This window comes from Macrobrachium nipponense, chromosome 42 (assembly GCF_015104395.2).
Source record: "Macrobrachium nipponense isolate FS-2020 chromosome 42, ASM1510439v2, whole genome shotgun sequence".
Classification (NCBI taxonomy): Eukaryota; Metazoa; Arthropoda; class Malacostraca; order Decapoda; family Palaemonidae; genus Macrobrachium; species Macrobrachium nipponense.
The window spans coordinates 18939702-18945701 of NC_061103.1; positions in this window are offsets into that span (position 1 = coordinate 18939702).

The following is a 6000-nucleotide window of genomic DNA, read 5'->3' on the forward strand; positions in this document are numbered from 1 at the left end:
GTTTAGATATTTTAAGTCTCTAATATTGCAAAATATTTCTGGTTCTGGATGTTCAGCAGTTAATGATGAATAAAGGTTTTAGTGACTGGTGAGAGGCTTTTCTCAGAAACCATAATCACATTAGGAAAAGCGCCTCACTCATTATTAAACGCGCGCGCGCTTGCCTATAGATAGATAGATAGATAGATAGATAGATATAGACGTGTGTGTTTGTTTGTGTGTAAGAGAGAGAGAGAGAGAGAGAGAGAGAGAGAGAGCAAGATTAAGATTTTGAGTCTTATCTTTTTTTTTCTTTAAGACACGTTATATGCAAATTGAATAAATGCATTCCTTATATTTTAATGGGCTATGGTACACAATAGCAAAGAACTCAAGTATGCAAGTACAGGGTTCCACTCGTAAGTTAGTTCTTGTTTGTGTTTCTACAGGTGTCGTTCCCTGCGTTAGAGACAGGCGTCAATACGCTACATCGAAAAATAACAGAACTGAAACAGTAACAACTTACCTTCCGCAGTTCCTAACTTTATCAATAATAATGAGTTTCAGCTTTTATGCAACGTTTTATGAAACCTAACAGCCCCGTTTTATTAATTATTTATTTATTTTTTTTATTAAATACGCAATTTATTGTGGCAAAGCAGTGTTTAAATGTTTTGCAGTAAAAGGCAAGTTTTTAAATCATGTAACAAAAAGTTAAATATAAAAGAAAATGAAAATATACGTGTAAAGTCACAACAGTGTCATTGAACCAGTGCTTTGACCCCGAGCTTTAAAACTCCATCATCGAGAGAGAGAGAGAGAGAGAGAGAGAGAGAGAGAGATGAATATCGGCGTGGGTTCCTGTTGGCAGATCCAATGCTCAAGGTCACCTTCATTGTGTACGTGCGTATAAGTTTTTACTCCTTGCGTATAGGTAGATGGACATGTCCAGGCCTTGACCGACGAGTATTTAAACAAACGAGTTTCGTGCATCTGTTTGAAGGGGAGGGGGATTTAATTCTTCATGGGCCTTGCCCCAAAGAAGGTTATTATCGCCTTATTTTACTGACGGAAAACGCTTTTTCACTAAATTTATCAAAGTCAGACATGAAAAAGACTTGAAAAATGGTCGTATGGAGGATACAAGTTGCCCACTCTACGCAGTATTTTACTCTTTCATAAATAAGCGAAGACGCAAGTTAGGTTTAATGCAAGATTACATGTTACATGATCCTTCCCGTGTAACATGGGCTTGTATGTAATTAGTATAATTTTGCTTGATAACTAGTTCATAAACAATAGCTTTTCAGTCTTAGCATTGTGTAAAGAAAATGGGACTTCAAGTATAAAAAAAAACCATTATACATGCCCACTTTATTTATCATTTACCCAAACAAAAGCACACAATGCATATGTATATATATGTATGTATGTATTACACACACAAACACACGGATCACGCAGTCTAAGTGCTAAGATGTTCACCTCTGTAGAAACAGGTCCAGGATTCATTTCTCAAACGGGCTGGAACTTAGTCAAGACTTCTGGAATCCTGTTGTGTCTGTTGAACTAGAAATTGAATTGCATACCTGGTAGTTAACTGACTGTGGTGGTGAAGCAGGCGAAGAAACCTTAGAACCAAAAGGAACTGCCTGGATATTGCCGATTATCATTTTTATCCTTTTATCTCGTGCATCCAAATTGTGTGTTTCATTGCCTCTATACTTTGTATATTCCATGTATGTGCCCCTGAGCTTAAATAATGGTTATTATTATTATTATTATTATTATTATTATTATTATTATTATTATTATTATTATTATTATATTATTATTATTATTATTATTATTATTATTATTATTATTATTATTATTATTATTATTATTATGCCTCCTGGAGCTAACACTCGAGTGAGAAAAATCAAAGGCACACACACACAACACACATATATTCACACGCGCACGCATACAAACACACATACATACATATACGCGCCCAAGCACACTCACATATGTGTTCGTGTTTTGTGTGTGTAGGGGGGGGGGGGGGGGGGGGGGGGGGGGGGGGGGGGGGGGGGGGGGGGGGGGGGGGGGGGGGGGGGGGGGGGGGGGGGGGGGAGTCCGTGGGGACCAAGCGTCGTGATATTTTTGTGTGGGGTGTTCGAGAATAAAGGACTTAAACGGACTTAAAGCTAGATCATCAACACAAGTGAGGGCAAAAAGGGCCTATTTTGTGCCAAATCTGTGAGATAAGAAGGGATCATGAGTGTGGGGATTTTGGTTGATTTTGGCAGGTGATATATCTCAAACTGTGGATGTTTAGGAGATGTAGAGAAAGTTGAAAAAGCAAATGGTCCGTATAATGAGTAAAGCCATGATGATCCACGAAGAAGGTCTCTGTGAACGGTGGTACAATGGAAGCTTTGGTTTATATATAAGTTTTTAGGAGAAAACACATTAGATTACGATAGTATTAGAAAGGTGCAAGCCAGGATGAATGAAACCAGGGAGACAGCACGATCTCTGAAAAAGGTTTGCGTGAGCATGAAAAGAGAAATGTCTGTGAAAGGAAAATTTGTATTGTATGAATATATGAGATACAACTCTCTTTCATAAAAATAGTGTTGAGGATGAATGCAAGTAATAGAAAAATTTGGAAGTTTTTAAGATCAGTTTTTTTCATTCATGTTTAGTAACAGTGGCTGTAAAGGTGAGAAATTCGGAGATAGAGACATGTTATAAAGTGAATAATATGGTTGAGAATGTGGACTTGAGTGTTGTGAGGTGGTTGGATCGTTTGAAAAAAAATCGGCGATGACGGGTTAATGAAAAGAGAGCGTAGAGATGAAATCTTGTAATGAAGGACGGGAGGGCAGCTGTGGGATATTGCAAGTAATATCTCTTAGTACATAACAGCCAGTTAGTCAGGGCTGTGAAGAGAATGGCTTTCATATCCGAGAAGAGCGAGTGTGATAGAAATGAGCGATGCAGTGTTCAGGAAGGTGTCAAAGGGGGAAGGGGCTTATGATTTACTGGTGGTGAGCCTTATGTACAGGAATATGAAATGCATAATGTTTTGGAAGTTCACTATACATGGGGCCTATGAATGAGCGGAGCAGTGGCTGTTGATTTGTCTTTTAGGGAGTCATCCATCATTGAGACGTCCAAATTATATACTCTTTTCCAAAAGAGTATATATATCAAACCATTTATACCATTCCGATCCATCTTTTCTTCGTGTAATATAAACTGTATATGTAAATATAGATATAAATATATACATATAGTGTATGTGTGTTTATTTACACGCTATATATTTTGTGTGGATATGGATATTGTGAAGATGATTTGTTTTATATTATTCGAATTTCCATCTTTCCTTCCTGAAAGAAGTATATGGTCTCTGGTTCTATCTTGTGTAGGTTTTTAATTCTGTATCTGAATTTTCATGAAATCATTTACATCCTATTCCCATTCTATAGAACTGCTGTATATTATTACATACCAGAAGTCCAGTCAATTAATTACGTAGTCAACCCTGAGACATGTGTTTCATTGAACTATAGTAACTTTTTTAAAATAGTGACAGGATTTTCTCCTCTAAACTTCATAGTTTCTACGCCATCCATCTAGCACATTTTATATCTCCCTATCACTCTTCTTAACACCGAATAATATAATCTCGTTTCCAACCTTTATCATCGTCCATTCAATCCACATAACTAAGCCATCGCTAAACACTGGACCAATTAATTCTTTCATCTTGCTAAACCTTTTACCACTTCTACGTAAATCCACTTTTCTCAACTTACCTTTCAGTTATTTCGCCACATCCATTATGCTAACAAGTAATTTTAACACCCTTGACCCATTCTCCATTCACATTCACATCTTTCTTACCTCTTAATTGAGATATTCTTGTGCATTGACATTTATACAGATTTTCTTGTGCTTTGACATTTAAGCAGCTTTTCTTGTGCTTTGAAAATTAAACAGATTTTTTTGTACTTTGCCATTTAAACGGATTTTCTTGTGCTTTGATATTTAAATGGATTTTCTTGTGCTTTGACATTTAAACGGGTTTTCTTGTGCTTTGACATTTAAACGGCTTTTCTTGTGCTTTGACATTTAAACGGCTTTTCTTGTGCTTTGACATTTAAACGGCTTTTCTTGTGCTTTGACATTTAAACGGCTTATCTTGTGCTTTGACATTTAAACGGCTTTTCTTGTGCTTTGACATTTAAATGGCTTTTCTTGTGCTTTGACATTTATACAGATTTTCTTGTGCTTTGACATTTAAACGGCTTTTCTTGTGCTTTGACATTTAAACGGATTTTCTTGTGCTTTGATATTTTAACTGCTTTTCTTGTGCTTTGACATTTATACAGATTTTTTTTTTTTTTTTAGCTTTACGCCGATTTAATTGTGCTTTGACATTTGAACGGATTTTCTTGTGCTTTGACATTTAAACAGCTATTTTTGTGCTTTGACATTTAAACGGCTTTTCTTGTGCTTTGACATTTAAACGGCTTTTCTTTTGCTTTGACATTTAAACGGCTTTTCTTGTGCTGTGACATTTGAACGGCTATTCTTGTGCTTTGACATTTAAACAGCTTTTCTTGTGCTTTGACATTTAAACGGCTTTTCTTGTGCTTTGACATTTAAACGGCTATTCTTGTGCTTTGACATTTAACCGCTTTTCTTGTGCTTTGACATTTAAAACGGGCTTTTCATGTGGGGGGGGCTTTGACTTTAAAAGCTATTCTTTGTCTTTGACATTTAAACGGCTTTTCTTGTGCTTTGACATTTAAACGGCTTTTCTTGTGCTTTGACATTTATACAGATTTTCTTGTGCTTTAGCATTTAAACGGCTTTTCTTGTGCTTTGACATTTTAACTGCTTTTCTTGTGCTTTGACATTTATACAGATTTTTATTTTTTTTAGCTTTACACCGATTTTATTGTGCTTTGACATTTGAACGGATTTTCTTGTGCTTTGACATTTAAACGGCTTTTCTTGTGCTTTGACATTTAAACAGCTATTCTTGTGCTTTGACATTTAAACGGCTTTTCTTGTGCTTTGACATTTAAACGGCTTTTCTTGTGCTTTGACATTTAAACGGCTATTCTTGATCTTTGACATTTAAACAGCTTTTCTTGTGCTTTGACATTTAAACGGCTTTTCTTGTGCTTTGACATTTATACAGATTTTCTTGCGCTTTAGCATTTAAACGGCTTTTCTTGTGCTTTGACATTTAAACGGATTTTCTTGTGCTTTGACATTTTAACTGCTTTACTTGTGCTTTGACATTTATACAGATTTTTTTTAGCTTTACATTGATTTTATTGTGCTTTGACATTTAAATGGCTTTTCTTGTGCTTTGACATTTAAACGGCTTTTCTTGTGCTTTGACATTTAAACGGCTTTTCTTGTGCTTTGACATTTAAACGGCTTTTCTTGTGCTTTGACATTTTAACTGCTTTTCTTGTGCTTTGACATTTATACAGATTTTCTTGTGCTTTGACATTTAAACGGCTTTTCTTGTGTTTTGACATTTATACAGATTTTCTTGTGCTTAAACATTTTAACTGATTTTCTTGTGCTTTGACATTTATACGGATTTTTTTTTTTAGCTTTACACCGATTTTCTTGTGCTTTGACATTTACATGGCTTTTCTTGTGCTTTGACATTTAAACGGATTTTTTTGTACTTTGAGGTTTATACGGATATTTTTATGCTTTGACATTTACACATATTTTTTTTTAGCTTTATACCGATTTTCTTGTACTTTGACATTTATATGGATTTTTTTAGCTTTATACCGATTTTCTTGTGCTTTGACATTAATTCGGATTTTCTTGTGCTTTGGGCTTTATACGGATATTCTTGTGCTTTGGGCTTTATACGGATATTCTTGTGCTTTGACATTTATACGGATTTTCTTGTGCTTTGAGGTTATGAGTCCCATAACCTCTGACTGAGCTGTTCCATCTTGATTTAATTTATATTCGGTCGGCTTT